The sequence below is a fragment of the Mus musculus genome, chromosome 2, assembly GCF_000001635.26.
Source record: "Mus musculus strain C57BL/6J chromosome 2, GRCm38.p6 C57BL/6J".
Classification (NCBI taxonomy): Eukaryota; Metazoa; Chordata; class Mammalia; order Rodentia; family Muridae; genus Mus; species Mus musculus.
In genome coordinates, this window is record NC_000068.7 from 73,733,708 (window position 1) to 73,754,810 (window position 21,103).

A 21,103-nucleotide genomic window follows, 5' to 3' on the forward strand; every position below is an offset into this window, starting at 1 on the left:
ACCAGCACAATCCCTAACTACACTCTAAGCATTTGTTCACAGGCAAGTGTAGTCTTCACCGCTCTTCAAGGAAACTCCTATTTGCAACAGATCGAGACCATTACAGAAAACCACAAGCAATCCAAATTTAGCATTGTGGACCCCAGTTCCAACAGACCCACCTACAAAACAACTCCTGCACCTAAGGCTCAGAGAACATTGCAAAAAAAGGAACAGAAAGACTGTGCAAGAGTTTGCCATGAGACTGAGTTTTCCAGTGATGTCCAGAACTATACCTATGAAGTCTCACTGATAGGACAGCCTAAACACAAGCTGAACAAAGTATCAAGAGACATGCTAACTTGGATGGCAGGGAACAGGGGATAGGACTGGATGTGGGGTGGGACACACATACAACAGGACAAGACAGGAGGACAGGGACTGGATGGGGACTCACAAGGTCTCAACTCTATATAATGAAGGAGACAGGCAACAAAGAAATGCTGAGTGGGAGAAATAGAAATATATATATATATATATATATATATATATATATATATATATACACACACACACATATATATGTATATATACATATACATATATATATACACATACATACATACATATACATACACACACACACACACACGCATGCATGCATGTAACAACAATTAATGAAAAAAGGCTGTGAGTTTGAAAGGGGCAGGGAGGGTACATGGGAGGGTTTGGAGAAAGGGAAGTAAGAATTAATATAAAAAATAAAAAATAAGTAACCAATCATTTAAAATTGTTCCAAGGAGCTCCAGTGGTGCTTATTAAATTGTTCCAACTTGAAAATTGATGCCATGGTCCAGCTTCAACAGAAATAAACTACATATTAACCCCAAAAGTGGCTATTTTTAATTCTTCAGAAAATAGTATCTACAAGTGTTGCTATGTTAGGTAGAAGGGGAGGGAGAATCTGAGATGGTACAACTACTATGCTCACAGATAACCTTGTCAAAGACCCCCAGAAACACAGTACTTTAAATGCTGCTCAGCTCCTCACCAGCAGCCACAGCCCAGCCCAACAAAGCCTCCTCCCAAATGTGACCAAAGCCAACTTGGGAACTTTGCTTTTTACAATTGTAGCTTGGCCTTAGATTCAAGACCTAAGCAAATCTTCCTCTTGCCGACTTGGCAGAACTAGCCAACAGACTTCACAAACAAAATCCTTCTGCTCACACAAGCTTTCCATTACATTCTTAGAAGCAAGAAGCTGTAACATACAGCTCAACTCAATGAAAAGGGAAAGGGCTCAATGTTTTTCTAGATACAACTCATATCTCCGAGACTTTCTCCCTGAAATACTTGATTTCTGATGCTTGCCCTAGCATGCTGACACTTTTACAAAAAGTCCTCAGACTTGCTTGCCCACAGTTTCCAAAGGGCACTTCAAGAAGAGACTCAACTCCTGCCAAGGCTCTCTAGTATCTCGATATTCGCAACAGGCTGCCATATGGACTCTATTGGGTAAGCAAAACATTCTACTTACCTTTAATAATATGAAACACTTCCTGAACTTCTCTACCCCAGAAAACACAACATGCAAAACTCATCCATCAATGGCAATAGTATGACCTCTACTCTGCATTTCGCATGTCTAAAATTAAAATGCAGTAAATTAATTTTTATTAATTTCTTATAATTCAACTCTTAAAGTACAGAATATTTTATATATTACCACAATAAAAATACGTCTGATGAATACATTTCCCAAGCACAGCTTAGACTTTACTATCTATACCACTAGAAATCCTAGGTATTAGAAATGTAACCCAATGAACACTATTTTCAGCATTTCTATTGCCCTTGTTTGCTTCCCTGTTACTGTGCTAAAACACTACCAAAAGCAACTTGGGTAAGACAGGTTTTAGTTGGCTTTTAGGTCATAATCCATCACTAAAGGAAGGCAGGACAGAAGTTCAAAGCAGGAGCTGAAGCAGACCATGAAGGATCGTCACTCACTGGCTTACTTCTCTTGGCTTGCAGCCAGCCACCTTTCTTATATAGCCCAGTCCCACATTCCCAAGGATGATACCACACACAGTGGGCTGGGCTCTCTTACATCAATTAGAAATCAAGAAGATACCCTACAGACATGCCCACGGGCCAATCTGATGGAGGCAGTTCAACTGACAAAAATTATGACTTTTTATAAATACAAAGGTTTTTTTTTTTTCCTAGAAAATAACCAACTAACACTATACATTCGCTGATGCTCCTCCTAATCAGCTATCTAAGGATGCTAATTCAGTTGCCTCAACTCTCACCTCCTTCAGCAGAGTATACATATTCTTTCTTTTAGACTTTTGGACAAATAATTCCTACCCCATACTTCTATACTCCAACATAGATCTGCAGCAATGGCCCTCCTAGAACCTTGCTCTTGAAGAAAAGAATCTACCATCACATTAGGAACCCAACTGTACTGTTCTGAGTCAATCAAGCCTTCAAACAACCTTTCCCAAAGTCTTTCTTATAGCACTGCTTTACGTATCCTAAGAGGCCGGGTGCTCAGATAGCAGATGTCCTAACCGTTACATGAGAATCTATGGGCAAAGAGAAAAAAGGCTCCTGGTACTACATAGCATCGGAGGTCACTGAGGTGAGGGAAGACTACAGCATTCCTTCCCTTCTAATAATTCCCTCAGGCATTGTATTTCAGTTAGACTTCTCAGGGAAAGCCACAAGGTCACTAGCAGGGTAAAGTAGACACTGAAAACTACAGAGAAGTTTGCTTTAAATTACAAGTTGCAGAGTCTAATATGGAACAAAGTAAAGAAGAAACCAAAGTCAGATTTGTCAACCACAAATGACTAGAGTTGGATAATTCTAAGTAAATGTCAGACATACCAAAGTATAATAAAATACTCAGCACATTTTAATTAACTATACTTTCTTCACATGATAATAGAGGGCATCAACATGTAAAAAGTCTCTGGAAAAGACAGTTTATGTTCCAAATTGGTAGGTGCTTGTTTTTCTTTCTTTGAGGAGAACCAGGGCAGGGCATCGCAGATCTGGAGTATGGTGTCCCATAAAGGCTGACAGATGCATCCATCTAACAGCATCTTTAAAGATCATGTAAGGAACCGGGCTGTCTTAAAAAGAGTTCCTCAAGTATGAACACAAGAGGAACTGGAGTGGAATCCAACAAACAATCCGTGTTTTCTCAATTATAAAATCCCAATGTTCTGAAAAGTGAAAGCATTTTACACAACTCATTTGGAGCCAACACTTGTTTAACTTAAACCCACAAGTATTTTTATAATGCTTGGATACTGATTGGTGGGGGAAAGCCTCCCATCAATGAATTTGAGAACAGTCTTTATTTTCCCCATTAAATGTGACTGTTCATCAGTTTCATTTACATGTGACTATTAATGTGTGACTAAAGACTAATGTTTTAGATGCTGCTGGGGGTACAGTATACACACACACACACACTTTCTAAACTCTCAAACACCCTGAATTCTAACACACTGGCCTCTAGAGTTTTGGGTTTTAGATTATAAACATGTTACAATTATTACTATTTGTAGCTGATCATGTTAAACATAATCAATACTTGTCATTTTGCTGAATTATCTCCAATGGTTTCCTGGATCACTGAGAATGAAAACTAACTCTCTGTAACTGTCTACAAAGACTGCAATGTGGTAGAAGGCATTACTTGGTAACTTGTCAGAAGTATAGAGTCCCAAGACTCCCCATCTGAGTCAGAATCTGGATTTTCATAAGACCAAGTAATGTGCATGCACAGTTTTCAGAAGTATAACCTGCAAGACCTGGGAAGGCCTGCCCCTCTCACCCAACAGTCCACTGACTTCTCTCACACTCACACTTACCCACTCTTCTCCAGTCTCTCTGGCTTTTTCCTGTGCACCAGACATGGGAGAGTCACCCTTACCCAGCAGCCTCTTCAGTCTGCATTTCCCTGTGCTGTCTCTGTGGCTCACTCATCACCTCCCCAGCTCTGTACTCACTGAGGCCTTCCTGGTTTTTTTTTATCTGAAAAGTCAAACGCCATGACACTCCTGTTCTCCTTCATACATTGGTGGTGCAGAAGCAATGGTAGGTAAAACCGCTGGCATCGCAACCACATCAAAGCGGTGATAACGTGCTATGGTTGGTCAATACTCAATATCACACACGCATATCACAGATGAAAAACTATACTGCACCTACAAATGTCCTGGTGTGGTACTGGTTTTATTAAATCTCAACCGTAAAGGCACAGCTTTTTATATTCTATGTGACATGATGGGAAGCACATAAGATGCAGCTGTCTACCTGGATACAGAGTATGATGAATAAAGCAATAAATATAATAATCTTCAATAAAAGCACATATGAGATCATCAGCACTGAGGGTTGGTGGCTGAAATTTTCATAAACACCTTTTCACTTGAAAGAATGACTGACAAACTATGACTAATCAAATGTGGGCATTTGATAGATATTTTCTTAAAAATGAAAAAATTAAGCTTGTCATTTCAATAAAACTGACGGTATTTATTACTAGTCATAAATAAAGCTTGAAAACTCAAGCATTCAAGTGAAAATTAGAATTTGGGGAAACTTTACCAACCACCACAAGCTTAACTGATTGTTAATATTTAAAGACTTCCAACAAGATAGATGGTTATAATTAAAGAATGTAATTTTTAAATATACTGTAGAATGAAGTGTGTTAACATGAGAAGATCTGTATAATTTCATACACTAATCTTTTTGAAATACCAAGTATACAACAATATAGCATCATATATGGGAAAAAGATCCAGTTAAGTTCAAGGTACACTAATTAATTTTAATGATAATAATAGAAAGTGTTCGCTGATACTGTTTCAAAGTCTATAATCATTTATATGGAAGTACTACTTGCTAGAGGCTGGGGAGATAATTCAATTAGTAAAGTGCTCGCCACAGAAGTGTGAGGACCTAAGTTTGATCCAAGCACCCCCACAAAGAGTCTGGTACAGCCGTGCATGTCTGTAATCCCAGTGCTGGGGAGGCAGAGACAGAAGATCGGTGGGGCTTGCTGGCCTGAAACTACAGTCAGATCAGTGAGCTCCAGTGTCAGTGAGAAACTCTGGCTCAAAACACTAAAGTGACAGAGATTGAGGAAGCCACCCAGCATGTACACTCAGCCATGCGCTATGTGTACAAACGTGTACACATATGTACCCATACAAAAATAAAAGCACTACTTATCAAGATTTAGTGTAGCATTAAAGAAAATCAGCAACTATCTGAAAGAACAATTAAAATAGTTTGCTTTTTTCCAACTATATACCTATCTGAAGCCAAAGTTTCTTCATTCCTCAAAATCATAGTCCTAGAGACAGGTACAGATATGATCTCCAGTTCTCTACAGTCACACAAGAGCTTTTGTAAAACTGTCATAACCAACAAACAAAACATCACTCTTTTCCTATTACTTTATAAAATGATTTTTCATACTATTTATTCTGGCATGTTAATAGTCTTGCTAATATTATTTTTAAATTAACTGCTAATTTTCTTATTTTCAATTTTAATTTTAAATACAATGAATATTGTTAACACAAAAACACAGCTTTCATTTCAAAGGGAGTAAGAGATTGTTTATTCTGTAACCAAACTTGGTAACCAATTTGATTTATGTTAACCCAAATTCATGTTCCAACATGGAAGCAGTTTCATGTAGTTTCTATAGTAACAGAGCAAAAGTAGCCATAAACCAAGACCCTTTTAAAATAACATGTTGGGACCACTGATCAGCAATTAGGTGGTTCAGCAATGTGGGAAACCTCAGGTGCTTAACACTCTTCCGCCCTCTGACTGGTGGAAACGAGGTTTTGTTAATACGCTACAAATGGTTATGTTGATTTTATCTGTAGGATGCTAGGCTGACTTTACCTTTAGTGCTGGGATGTTAGGTCTGACACGTAGAGGAGTGGGAAATCCCTAAGAGCAGCTGTAGCTGCTCTGAGAATGAAGCATGCCATCCACTCCTCACCACTCAAGCTCTAGTCAGCCAGTCATCTGTGGTATACACAGCTTTCCTTCCAGAGACCCTCACTCATAATATAAAAACATGGAACGCACCCCACAACAAAAACAATCTACAGGGCTCTCAATTATGGTGAGTAGATGAATCGGTCAAGATTAGTTTAAGTGTCTAAAAACAACTTAAAGCAACAGCTAGTACACAGTAGTAGATTTTGTAGACCTTATAATTCACCAGGTTTTTGTAAAATGCTTTTAAACTTATTTTACTGGTAACTCAAAACACCCTTAAGAAATAGATATAACTCATATGCCTTTTAAAGATGGGAAAATCAGTAACTGAGAGACCAAGGCATAAACACAGTTAAACACCCTCAGCACACAGTCAGTCCTTAACCCAGATCATATTATTTCATTGCACATGCTCATAACTGTGACTGATAACAGAGATGCTTATGAACAAGGCAACAGTGAGAGCCAGGCAGCTCATCTACAAGTATTGATTTAGTCAGAAAGAACCAGAGAATGGAGAGGAGGCACTCTAAAGAAGGTCACATGAATAGAAGGCTATGTAAACTGCTCAGACAGGCTCTGCTGGTATTTGAGGGGACCCTTCAAATGCAGGCCCAAGAGTCTAACACTAAGCTAAATAATGTATTCAAATAGCCAGTGTGGAAGGCTAGCAGAGGGATGCTGATATCTCTTATAGCCAGGTTCATTCACAGAATTGGTAACATTCTTGCTATTGATGGCTTCCTTATACTACATCCTTCACTGGAAGTCTTGGGATGTTCCCTAGTTGTCATGTCCAAATAGAGTGACCATATCTTAAATCTATTAAGGCTGAAGTGCTAACTCTGAGCCCCACATCATGCTTATCTCTTGAAGCACCACTATCCTGACTGGGCTCAGTGAATGGAAGGGCACTATGAAAGAGTCCTGTTAAGGTCAAGAACAGCAACCTCTTCCAAGTTCAAATTCTCTTAAGCTAAAAATTCTGCTGTAATGTAATATGCAGATAAACTCTGCATAATCTTGCATTTTCTCTTTCCTGTAATATTAACTATGAATCATTTTTGTTGGGGATGATTTCTTTTGAAAAAAAGGAACCTAATATATAGGGGGTGGGAGGAAGAAGTGGGTGGCAGAGCAGCACTCATGGTTCTTGCAATGCGGCATTCACACCAACTGTGGAAGTCGGTACAGAAGGTAAATTGAGACCCCGGACTGGTGTCAGTGTTGGGAAGGAGGGAGAAAGCTGTAAGCCAGGCTATCAGAGTTCATCCGCATCCCATGTAATGTGTTATCAAGTCAGGGATGGACTATGTAATCCTGTGTGAAAGATGGAAAACTGACTCTATTCATTTGGGAGACAGGAATGGAAAATCCAACATGCCTAAAATCTCCAACAGATAAGAAAGGAACTAACAAGCTTTTCTGAGGAACTTCCAATGACGTGAGGGAAAGCTTCTAATGTACAGAGGTCACAGATGACCAATGACAGTTCCTTTCCCCAGTATTCTCATTTCATGACAGCGAGTCTATAGAGAACTCGATGTTCTCACAGCTTCACTCACATCCAGATCACCCTAACATTATTTTGCCTTGAATCTCTATGTTCATCAGATTCCAATCTTCTACCTGCAGTTACTGCAGTAACTGTGAAGGTGAAAAACAGAACGCTCAATACAATGACTGTGCTCTCCGCTATTTTCCACAGTCAAGTGGGCTGCCACCCAACCTTCCTACCTCCTTCTAATCACAGCCCATGCTTCAACATATGGTGTGCAGAACAGCAGTGACTCAACCCTTTGCAAGATCACAAACAGCACAAAGAAATATGAAGCAATTATTAAGTGTCATAGGTCCCACAGACAACCATGGCTCTCTTGCAGGGCACTTGTGAAACAATGAAAAGAAGGCAAAGGTGGAAGGTAGACCAGGAACGTAGCTCAGCTGGCAGAGGGCTTTGGGCAGCACAAGCCAGGACCTGGACTTGATCAACTGAATCACAGTGGCTCATACCTATAATCCCAGTACTCAGGAGAATCCGAAGTTCAATGTCATTTTCAGCTACACAGCAAGTTCAAAGCCAGCCTAGGTTAGAGATTCTGTCTTAAAATTTTTTAACAATTTTTTTTTTAAAGTGGAGGATACCTGAGAACTTCCCATTTGGAGCTTAGGTGGAAGGAAGAGTTTTCCGGCAGGCTAATACAAATTTCTGACAGGCAGACTATAATGACCTGTCTCACTCTGAGGGGCTAGTTTTGGCAGGACAGTGGTGATCGACAACATAGGATACAGGCTTATGGAAACCTGCCTGTACTAGCACTTACTAGTAAAAGTCATAAGTTTACTTTTGGCAAGTCAAGGACAAAGAATGTCTGCTGCTGTTAATACTATTTTTCCTGAGATAGCTGATATTAAAGAAATTTTCAGGAAGATACACACAGATGACAGTAGAAAGATTTCCATACAGTCCTCAGAACTTCTGATGCCAGAGTCAAACGTATGACAGAGGAGAGCTCCTTCCTGTCACTCTGCAACAAACAGCTCCAAAGCATTTCCTGCATGACAAACAGCAAAAAGCCTGACAAAAGTGAATGTAACAAATACATGTGTGTGTATAAAATAAACATACAACACATAAAATATATGCATAAAATCAAGCACAAAACATAATGCGAATATAGGTATCAGTTAAAACCATATAAAGCAATATATGATTCATAAACAGGACAAGAGATCTTTTACATGAACACAGCTACACGTTAATGAATTCCTACCAACTATCAGTAAGAAGAGACATGTCAACAGAATACATACTTGAAAGAACTTTCTAAGATATCTTTATTTAAGCAGTCATTGTTTTCACATTTCTACCATAGGACTCATGCTTGAAATGTGGTCCAGTAAAATAGACAGGCAAATCATTGACAATTCTTAAATATCTAAGTATCCTTTTGCTTAATTTGAAGTTCAAACTAAAACATCCTAATAAACAACATACTAGAAGCAGACTGAGTGGCTTCTGCAGGCAGCTACGAAGAAGCATTTGGTCTAAAATACTATCTGCATGCTTTACTGCAGTAACATCGTTAGGGTCCCTCCAGGCTACTAGCGTCTGGAAAACAAAAGAGCATTGTCACTGCAAAGTGAAAAAGAATGATATGACTCAAGAGGTAAAGGCAGGCAGATCTCTGAGTTCAAGGCCAGTCTGGTCTACAGAGTAAGTTCTAGGACAGCCAGGGTTACAGAGAAAAAAAAAAAAAAAATGAGGTTCAAATCAATATCAAACACAGAGAAGTTAAGTGCAATGGAAAAATATTTCCATTGCTTTTATATTCTATAAGAAATGAATATTTATCAGGGGCCAAGGAGCTTTCTCCAGAAGCAACCTAGGGTGTGTTCACTTAGAAATAACCCAGAACTTACAATTCTAGCCTTAACCTACTTTTAAACTTTTATGTGCATTTTGTTCAAAAGCAATTTACACTATTTTTCTGTATGTATGTTTGCATTTATTTTTATTTATTTATTTAGTTTTGGCCTTTTTTTTTTTTCCTTCAAGACAGGGTTTCTCTTTGTAGCCCTGACTGTCCTGGAACTCACTCTGTAGACCAGGTTGGCCTCGAACTCAGAAATCCGCCTGCCTCTGCCTCCCAAGTGCTGGGATCAAAGGCGTGCGCCACCACCACCAGGCCTGCATTTATTTTTTAATGTTGAGAAGTAGGTAGACACGACTTCTTACAGCTAATGGACCAAGCAAAAAGAGGGTATAAGGAACACAGCCAGTTTTTGCCACAGGCCACAGAATTTAAGGGGACCCCATACAAAAATTTTAAGATAATGATAATCAGAAATTAGAGGACATGAACAAAATGTATCTGAGTATGAAACAAAACACTGTAACACAACCTAAAAAACCCAGTTAGAGAAAAAGCTGTTTTATATTTCACAAATGTCAAAAAGATGCACAAAAAAGATATTTCATCTATATTATTGAATATCCACTTGTTCTCAAATGCAGACTACAAACCTAAACACAAAAAATAAAGACAAGGAATTTTTATGGTTAAAAAGTTTACAACCTTAGCCTAGAAGTTTCCTTGACTCTGAAAAAAAAATAAAAAAATAAAAAACTGGAAATAGATACAATTGAAAGCACAATTTTTATTTTATCAATGAAAAAATAGCCAAGTCACTTTATGAAAAAAATGACCATCTTAGTCAACTATGGCAATGGGTAAGCAAGCCCTGGCCGGATGCTGGCAAGCAACCCCACATCTGTTCCCATACTGCATTCTTCTGACCATAATTTCTCTGCTTCCTAGTTCAGAAATGAAATGCTGAAACACAATGTTTACATGAAGTCAATAAAAATTAAATTTTAAAAAGATGTTTTACAAGTTTAAAAGGAGATCTAGTGCAAAACGACAGGATGTCAGTAACTAGTCTGAAAGGAACACTGAGCCTTGACACAGGAAAGGCCGAGCTAACAAAGGAGTGCCTGGCCGCTCTAGTAGCCTGCCCACAGAGCGCAGTCAGAGCCAGTTTAGCAAGGACATGTAACAATCACACGTAACAATTGCTCTAAGAGGAAAGCTTTCTGATCCTTTCTTCCAGTATAACTCTTTCTTCCAGTATAACTCTTTCTTCACAAGCCTTCCCAGAAGGTGGGAAATGAGCACTTTCCAACCCTCCTAAGCATTTGGTTAAGGGCTTAAACTTAGACATTGGAAAATCTGATTCAATCTGCAACAACAACAACAACAACAACAGTTCCTTTTACCGCTCCTACTCCATGCTCTTGCATTTGCAGCTTGACTCCCTTATGAAGAGGCCAAGAGAACTGAGAATGTCCCCATGAAGCAATGGTCCAGCAGCACAATATATTAAGCGTACTTCCCCATTTCAGCCTCTTTGAACACAGTGCTACTTACTCCCAATGAAACTGTTGGTAGAACTTTACAGATCAGCCAACTGCATTCATTTCTCTACCAATCTCAACATCAGCTCAGCATCAGTCCCTCCACACAGAATAACGTTAATGTAAACAGTAAAGAGGTGAAACAGCATCAACTAAATATTCCATAGGCAGGGTAAAAAGAAGCCTGAAGTAACTCATTGCAATCAGTAATGCCTGCTGACTTCATTACTGTCCCATTCAGTAAATCTCATTCATAATTAAAATCAGGAATGATAAGAACTAGAACTAGAAATCCCATATCATATTCCATACATATTTTCTTGCCTTTAAATATAAAAATAACACAACTACCTGGAAACAATTGCTAGTGGCCAGTGTCCTTATAAATGCCATTATTTTAAGACATCTAGAACTAGACTATTTTCATTTCCCATGCTTTCTTACAATAAAGCATTTTTATTTGTGGTACCAACCATATAACACAGGATTCTACCAGAAGTATCAATAAATTATAATATACAGTGGCTAGAGTACTTCGTGTTCTCCATTTTATAAAGGAAAAGTTAAAATAAAAACAGTATGGAAGAGATAAAAAACGGTTTATATGAAATGTATGTGGATCATTAATGGCCGTTCAAGTCTGTCCATCCAGATCCATTTTTGGCCAGTCCTGTTTACTCTGTGGTCCACAAGGTTGCTATCTATAGACTTGTGCTCTGGATCCTCCACTGTACTAGGTCAACTGAAGACACTGTCATGAATAGGAGGAGGATGCCTTTCCATAAAGAAATGACACTGGCAGTGTGGCACCTATGGAGACATCATTATAGGAAGGACTATTATTGATATATCAAATTTTGAGTGGCTCTAGAATATTATGTATTCCAATAGTACTGTGCATGTGATATGTATATGTTTGTAAATATCTTCCATTTCATAATAGGTTATATACATTACATAGGTAGAAAAAATAAGCCTCTATTTTCTTTTTAAGGTACTTAAAGGGCAAATACAATGATCAGAAGCACCCCTTTCTAGTCTATGGTTTTCAAAATAACCTTAACATCTTCAACAGAGGAACCAGCTCCTCTTAAAAGTGAACACTTTTCCAAGTACTAAATTTAAGACTCAAACTTCGTACATTTTGTTGAATTGAATCTCCTTAAACTGAAGGGAAAGAGGATGCAGGGTGGCAAGTGCCACCTTGTGGGCATACTAGAAACTGTTCTGAGTTTCAGAGCCAATCATTACAAATGTTTACAAGATTCCAAATAAACAAACTTACTGTAACTTAAATCAAAAGAGTAATTCTGCCAGGACCTTATGTCAACGACTACAATAAACAGTATTCATGTGAGTAGGGAGTTAAGGTAGAGTCTCACTCCATCCCAAGCTACCCTGGAACTTATGTAGCCCAGGCTGGCCTCAGACTCCTACCAATCTGCCTGCCTCAGTGTCAGCAGCCCAGCTGCTGGGATCACAGCTATGCTCTCGCACACCCAGCACACTGTGAACTTTGACTAAGATCCTTCTGAGAACCTGGACTATTTCTCATCACATCACAACATCTGGCTCTTACCTGCAGGAGCTGGGCTGGATAATGCAGGTTGAGACTGCCATACAGCAAAGGGAGTTTAAAAGGCATCTAGTTGGTGGAGAAGTTAGAATAATTCTCCCAGTTTTTATGATATATTAAACAAAGCTATAGAACACTATGTCTCAATAAATAAACAAACAAACTAATAGTAAAATGGGGAAGGGCCTTTCACAAAACCCAAACCAAAAGAAGTTATCAAGACTCTAAAATACAGTGGAATTAATGAGGATGCATTCATAAGTTCATAACCTTTGTGCATGTCTCATAAGCAGAAGTTAATGATTTAATAATTCAGGTGATCTGAGGTCCAAGTTCAGTGGCAATGTAATGTGCTTGCTAGAGTCATGAGGCTCTATAAAAAAGATGCTATACAGTATATCAACGCCACACACACACACACACACACACACACACACACACACACACACACACACATCAGACTAGAGCAGAATAGACATACCAGATCCTTGTCTTTAATTCAAAAAACAGCTCCATTTTCTCACAACAGTGAATGAAGCCCACCCACTGCAAACAATCTTTTAATTTGAAGACCATGCAGCAATATTACATTACCTCAGCCTGTGTTAACTTTTGAAACGTGGACCTTGTCTAACAAGGGCCTAGGTTTGATCACTAACACCACCCCAATAATAACTGTTTCTTGTCATGTAAAAGATGTCAGCTACAGATAGCAGGGTAGGGAGATGGCAATTGGTCAAGTGCCTGCCCCCCAAGCATGAATACCTAAGTTCAGATAGGTGACAACCACATAAAAAGACAGGCACAGTCTCACATGTCTGCACACCAGAACTATAAAGGCAGGATCCCTGGAGCTCAATGTATTCTTAAGTATATGAGAAAACTAAGATGAAAATTTTAGGGCATATCTCTTTCTGTTATCTAATATTAACTCACTGAAAATGCATTCATTTCCTTCCCAACCTGATAATGGAAACAGCTTATTATAAAATTAAAAAATGCTAGATGTTATCTGCTAAAAATCTTATTATTTTTAATTAAAAATTATTTAAAATGTAGGAAGATTTCAAATGCCTGTGTCTTGATTAGAAGATGATGTCACACATGAAGTGTGTATGTGGCCACACCTCAAAGAAACAAGGTCTGGAGACTGAGTCTGTACACTGCTTTCTCACCAACCCCTCTAGAAGCTAGATCATTTGTGTGTGCATGTGTGGTGATGGGGAGGTAGGGGTGGAAATGGAGACTAGAGAGAGCAAGAGCTCGGAGCTCCCCTGTCTGGACAGACCTAGGAAAGCAGCAGGAGGAGCAGGGCCCTCTAGATTACCACCTCCATCTCTCTGGAAGTCAGGATGCCAGGCCTCCCTATACTAACAATGCCTGCATCCTCCTTTTTATTATCCTACCTTTGGTCCATCTTGCTCCTTTTTCTTGTCTGTTGGAGGTAATGTATCCTTATGACTTCAATTGAAAGAATAAAGTGACAAGACTAGAGGATCTGGTTTTTATCAAAGAATATAACTTCAAAGTCCAGGATTTACTTTTAAACACCACAATGAAATGTGGGAAGCCGCCCCCACATTCGCCGTAACAAGATGGCACTGACAGCTGTGTTCTAAGTGGTAAACAAATAATCTGCGCATGTGCCAAGGGTATTTCTCCACCCCATGTACTCTGCCTTCCCCGTGACTACAACTCGGCCATGGGCTGCAGCCAATCAGGGAGTGATACGTCCTAGGCGAAGGATAACTCTCCTAAATAGGGACGGGGTTTCGCTTTCGTTTTTTGGGTTTGAGTTTTGCACTCTTGCTCCTGAAGATGTAAGCAATAAAGTTTTGCCGCAGAAGATTCTGGTTTGTTGTGTCTTTCCTGGCCGGTCGTGAGAACACGTGTAAGAGTTGGTGCCGAGAACCCGGGACGAGAAAATCCGGGACGAGAAAATCCGGGAAGAAAAAACCCGGGACAAGAAAACTCGGGACGGGAGTTAACCATCACCGGCGCAAGGAAGATTCCTCATTCCGGAACCAGAACTGCGGGTCACGGTCATAAAGGTTCCCGTAAAACAGACTGTTGAGAAGGATTCAACTGCGTGAATTCAGAACTCTTCAGCTGGGGAACAGGGTACCTGTAAGTATAGCTTTACAAGGTAAGTCTGGTCTTGAACTTTCTAACGAAATTCAAGACAGTCTATCAGAAGTAAAGTGGGAAATAGCTTTACAAGGTATGTTTGACCTTGAACTTTTTCTAGTGTTAGAAGCCTTTTTGTTCCTTTTCACATGTTATCAAGTGGTTAAGGCAGGGCTGAAAATTCTGGATGAAGTTCAGGGCAGTCTATCAGAAGTAAAGCGGGGAGAGAGAATAGGAGCAAAGAGGAAATATGGTACACAGAATAAGTATACAGGCCTTTCCAAGGGTCTTGAACCCGAGGAAAAGTTAAGGTCAGGTAAGAATACCTGGGGAGAGATTAGAAGGAAGGAAAAGAAAAAAGAAAAGAAAAAAGATCAATTAGAGAAGCCAGCTCTTAGTAGCTCTGAATCAGATGACGAATTCTCCTCTGAAGAAACAGACTGGGAGGAAGAAGCAGCTCGCTATGAGAGAGAAAAGTGCCAGCCAGATAAAATGCGAGCTAATTGGTCAAGAAAAAAGCCAAAAGCGGCTGGCGAAAGCCAGTTTACTGCTTGGCCTCCGGGCAGTCGGCTTCAAGGTGCACTTCCGCCCTATGCGGAGCCCCCACCCTGCGTAGTGCGTCAGCCCTGCGCAGAGAGACAATGCGCAGAGAGACAATGCGCAGAGAGGCAATGCGCAGACTCATTCATTCCCAGAGAGGAACAAAGGAAAATACAACAGGCATTTCCGGTCTTTGAAGGAGCCGAGGGTGGGCGTGTCCACGCTCCGGTAGAATATGTGCAGATTAAAGAGCTTGCCGAGTCGGTCCGTAAATATGGAACCAATGCTAATTTTACCTTGGTGCAGTTAGACAGGCTTGCCGGCATGGCACTAACTCCTGCCGACTGGCAAACGATTGTAAAAGCCGCTCTCCCTAGTATGGGCAAATATATGGAATGGAGAGCTCTTTGGCATGAGGCTGCACAAGCGCAGGCCCGAGCAAACGCAGCTGCTTTGACTCCAGAGCAGAGAGATTGGACTTTTGACTTGTTAACGGGTCAGGGAGCTTATTCTGCTGATCAGACAAACTACCATTGGGGAGCTTATGCCCAAATTTCCTCCACGGCTATTAGGGCCTGGAAGGCGCTCTCCCGAGCAGGTGAAGCCACTGGACAACTAACAAAGATCGTCCAGGGACCTCAGGAGTCATTCTCAGATTTTGTGGCCAGAATGACAGAGGCAGCAGAGCGTATTTTTGGAGATTCAGAGCAAGCCGCACCTCTGGTAGAACAGCTCATTTATGAGCAAGCCACAAAGGAGTGCCGAGCGGCCATAGCCCCAAGAAAGAACAAAGGCTTACAAGACTGGCTCAGGGTTTGTCGAGAGCTTGGAGGACCTCTCACCAATGCAGGTTTAGCGGCTGCCATCCTTCAATCCCAAAACCGCTCCATGGGCAGAAATGATCAGAGGACATGTTTTAACTGCGGAAAGCCTGGGCATCTTAAGAAAGATTGCAGAGCTCCAGATAAACAGGGGGGGACTCTCACTCTTTGCTCTAAGTGTGGCAAGGGTTATCATAGAGCCGACCAGTGTCGCTCTGTGAGGGATATAAATGGCAGACTCCTTCCCCTGCCTGATAGTCAATCAGCTGATGTGCCAAAAAACGGGTCATCGGGCCCTCGGTCCCAGGGCCCTCAAAGATATGGGAACCGGTTTGTCAGGACCCAGGAAGCAGTCAGAGAGGCGACCCAGGAAGACCCACAAGGGTGGACCTGCGTGCCGCCTCCGACTTCCTATTAATGCCTCAAATGAGTATTCAGCCGGTGCCAGTGGAGCCTATACCATCCTTGCCCCCGGGAACCATGGGCCTTATTCTCGGCCGGGGTTCACTCACCTTGCAGGGCTTAGTAGTCCACCCTGGAGTTATGGATTGTCAACATTCCCCTGAAATACAGGTCCTGTGCTCAAGCCCTAAGGGCGTTTTTTCTATTAGTAAAGGAGATAGGATAGCTCAGCTACTGCTCCTCCCTGATAATACCAGGGAGAAATTTGCAGGACCTGAGAGAAAGAAAATGGGCTCCTCAGGAAATGATTCTGCCTATTTGGTTGTATCTTTGAATGATAGACCTAAGCTCCGCCTTAAGATCAACGGAAAAGAGTTTGAAGGCATCCTTGATACCGGAGCAGATAAAAGTATAATTTCTACACATTGGTGGCCCAAAGCATGGCCCACCACAGAGTCATCTCATTCATTACAGGGCCTAGGTTATCAATCATGTCCCACTATAAGCTCCATTGCCTTGACGTGGGAATCCTCTGAAGGGCAGCAAGGGAAATTCATACCTTATGTGCTCCCACTCCCGGTTAACCTCTGGGGAAGGGATATTATGCAGCATTTGGGCCTTATTTTGTCCAATGAAAACGCCCCATCGAGAGGGTATTCAGCTAAAGCAAAAAATATCATGGCAAAGATGGGTTATAAAGAAGGAAAAGGGTTAGGACATCAAGAACAGGGAAGGATAGAGCCCATCTCACCTAATGGAAACCAAGACAGACAGGGTCTGGGTTTTCCTTAAGGGCCATTGGGGCAGCACGACCCATACCATGGAAAACAGGGGATCCAGTGTGGGTTCCTCAATGGCCCCTATCCTCTGAAAAACTGGAAGCTGTGATTCAACTGGTAGAGGAACAATTAAAACTAGGCCATATTGAACCATCTACCTCACCTTGGAATACTCCAATTTTTGTAATTAAGAAAAAGTCAGGAAAGTGGAGACTGCTCCATGACCTCAGAGCCATTAATGAGCAAATGAACTTATTTGGCCCGGTACAGAGGGGTCTCCCTGTACTTTCCGCCTTACCCCGTGGCTGGAATTTAATTATTATAGATATTAAAGATTGTTTCTTTTCTATACCTTTGTGTCCAAGGGATAGGCCCAGATTTGCCTTTACCATCCCCTCTATTAATCACACGGAACCTGATAAGAGGTATCAATGGAAGGTCTTACCACAGGGAATGTCCAATAGTCCTACAATGTGCCAACTTTATGTGCAAGAAGCTCTTTTGCCAGTGAGGGAACAATTCCCCTCTTTAATTTTGCTCCTTTACATGGATGACATCCTCCTGTGCCATAAAAACCTTACCATGCTACAAAAGGCATATCCTTTTCTACTTAAAACTTTAAGTCAGTGGGGTTTACAGATAGCCACAGAAAAGGTCCAAATTTCTGATACAGGACAATTCTTGGGCTCTGTGGTGTTCCCAGATAAGATTGTGCCCCAAAAGGTAGAGATAAGAAGAGATCACCTCCATACCTTAAATGATTTTCAAAAGCTGTTGGGAGATATTAATTGGCTCAGACCTTTTTTAAAGATTCCTTCCGCTGAGTTAAGGCCTTTGTTTGGTATTTTAGAAGGAGATCCTCATATCTCCTCCCCTAGGGCTCTTACTCTAGCTGCTAACCAGGCCTTACAAAAAGTGGAAAATGCCTTACAGAATGCACAATTACAACGTATTGAGGATTCGCAGCCTTTCAGTTTGTGTGTCCTTAAGACAGCACAATTGCCAACCGCAGTTTTGTGGCAGAATGGGCCATTGTTGTGGATCCATCCAAACGTATCCCCAGCTAAAATAATAGATTGGTATCCTGATGCAATTGCACAGCTTGCCCTTAAAGGCCTAAAAGCAGCAATCACCCACTTTGGGCGAAGTCCATATCTTTTAATTGTACCTTATACCGCTGCACAGGTTCAAACCTTGGCAGCCACATCTAATGATTGGGCAGTTTTAGTTACCTCCTTTTCAGGACAAATAGATAACCATTATCCAAAACATCCAATTTTACAGTTTGCCCAAAATCAATCTGTTGTGTTTCCACAAATAACAGTAAGAAACCCACTTAAAAATGGGATTGTGGTATATACTGATGGATCAAAAACTGGCATAGGTGCCTATGTGGCTAATGGTAAAGTGGTATCCAAACAATATAATGAAAATTCACCTCAAGTGGTAGAATGTTTAGTGGTTTTAGAAGTTTTAAAAACCTTTTTAGAACCCCTTAATATTGTGTCAGATTCCTGTTATGTGGTTAATGCAGTAAATCTTTTAGAAGTGGCTGGAGTGATTAAGCCTTCCAGTAGAGTTGCCAATATTTTTCAGCAGATACAATTAGTTTTGTTATCTAGAAGATTTCCTGTTTATATTACTCATGTTAGAGCCCATTCAGGCCTACCTGGCCCCATGGCTCTGGGAAATGATTTGGCAGATAAGGCCACTAAAGTGGTGGCTGCTGCCCTATCATCCCCGGTAGAGGCTGCAAGAAATTTTCATAACAATTTTCATGTGACGGCTGAAACATTACGCAGTCGTTTCTCCTTGACAAGAAAAGAAGCCCGTGACATTGTTACTCAATGTCAAAGCTGCTGTGAGTTCTTGCCAGTTCCTCATGTGGGAATTAACCCACGCGGTATTCGACCTCTACAGGTCTGGCAAATGGATGTTACACATGTTTCTTCCTTTGGAAAACTTCAATATCTCCATGTGTCCATTGACACATGTTCTGGCATCATGTTTGCTTCTCCGTTAACCGGAGAAAAAGCCTCACACGTGATTCAACATTGCCTTGAGGCATGGAGTGCTTGGGGGAAACCCAAACTCCTTAAGACTGATAATGGACCAGCTTATACATCTCAAAAATTCCAGCAGTTCTGCCGTCAGATGGACGTGACCCACCTGACTGGACTTCCATACAACCCTCAAGGACAGGGTATTGTTGAGCGTGCGCATCGCACCCTCAAATCCTATCTATTAAAACAGAAGAGGGGAATCGAGGAGGCTTTACCCCGAGTACCAAGAGTGTCTGTGTCTATGGCACTCTTTACACTCAATTTTTTAAATATTGATGCTCATGGCCATACTGCGGCTGAACGTCATTGTTCAGAGCCAGATAGGCCCAATGAGATGGTTAAATGGAAAAATGTCCTTGATAATAAATGGTATGGCCCGGATCCTATTTTGATAAGATCCAGGGGAGCTATTTGTGTTTTCCCACAGAATGAAGACAACCCATTTTGGATACCAGAAAGACTCACCCGAAAAATCCAGACTGACCAAGGGAATACTGATGTCCCTCGTCTTGGTGATGTCCAGGGCGTCAATAATAAAGAGAGAGCAGCGTTGGGGGATAATGTCGACATTTCCACTCCCAATGCCGGTGATGTATAATGCTCAAGTATTCCCCTGCCTTTTTTACCACTAACTAGGAACTGGGTTTGGCCTTGATTCAGACAGCCTTGGCTCTGTCTGGACAGGTCCAGACGACTGACACCATTAACACTTTGTCAGCCTCAGTGACTACAGTCATAGATAAACAGGCCTCAGCTAATGTCATGATACAGGGTGGTCTCATGCTGGTTAATCAACTCATAGATCTTGTCCAGAAACAACTAGATGTATTATGGCAAATAGCTCAGCTGGGATGTGAACAAAAGTTTCCGGGATTGTGTGTTACTTCCATTCAGTATGAGAAATTTACTAGGGCAGCTAATTTGTCAAAAAGTCTTTCTCAGTATATGTTACAGAATTGGACGGCTGAATTTGAACAGATCCTTCGGGAATTGAGACTTCAGGTCAACTCCACGCGCTTGGACCTGTCCCTGACCAAAGGATTACCCAATTGGATCTCCTCAGCATTTTCCTTCTTTAAAGAATGGGTGGGATTGATATTATTTGGAGATACACTTTGCTGTGGATTAGTGTTGCTTCTCTGGTTGGTCTGTAAGCTTAAGGCCCAAACTAGGAGAGACAAGGTGGTTATTGCCCAGGCGCTTGCAGCTCTAGAACATGGTGTTTCCCCTGATTTATGGTTATCTATGCTTAAGTAATAGGTCGCTGGCCACTCAGCTCTTGCACACCACGAGGCTAGTCTCATTGCACGGGATAGAGTGAGTGTGCTTCAGCAGCCCGAGAGAGTTGCACGGCTAAGCACTGCAGTAGAAGGGCTCTGCGGCATATATGAGCCTATTCTAGGGAGACATGTCATCTTTCAAGAAGGTTGAGTGTCCAAGTGTCCTTCTCTCCAGGTAAAACGACACGGGAGCAGGTCAGGGTTGCTCTGGGTAAAAGCCTGTGAGCCTAAGAGCTAATCCTGTACATGGCTCCTTTACCTGCACACTGGGGATTTGACCTCTATCTCCACTCTCATTAATATGGGTGGCCTATTGCTCTTATTAATAGAAAAGGGGGAACTGTGGGAAGCCGCCCCCACATTCGCCGTCACAAGATGGCGCTGACAGCTGTGTTCTAAGTGGTAAACAAATAATCTGCGCATGTGCCAAGGGTATTTCTCCACCCCATGTACTCTGCCTTCCCCGTGACTACAACTCGGCCATGGGCTGCAGCCAATCAGGGAGTGATACGTCCTAGGCGAAGGATAACTCTCCTAAATAGGGACGGGGTTTCGCTTTCGTTTTTT

General features: G+C 41.3%; 1 protein-coding gene across 11 annotated transcripts in view; it reads right to left on the reverse strand.

The window, feature by feature from the left end:
- The window catches only part of Chn1 (chimerin 1), a 164,708-nt gene that overhangs the window by 123,048 nt on the left and 20,557 nt on the right, over positions 1–21,103 (reverse strand). The window contains exon 2 of one of the 11 annotated variants that reach the window (XM_030246537.1): positions 8,470–8,585. The exons of the other annotated variants lie outside the window; for them this stretch is intronic. The gene's annotated coding sequence lies outside the window, so the exon portion shown is untranslated. The remainder of the gene's footprint in view (positions 1–8,469; positions 8,586–21,103) is intronic. 11 annotated transcript variants of the gene reach the window in all.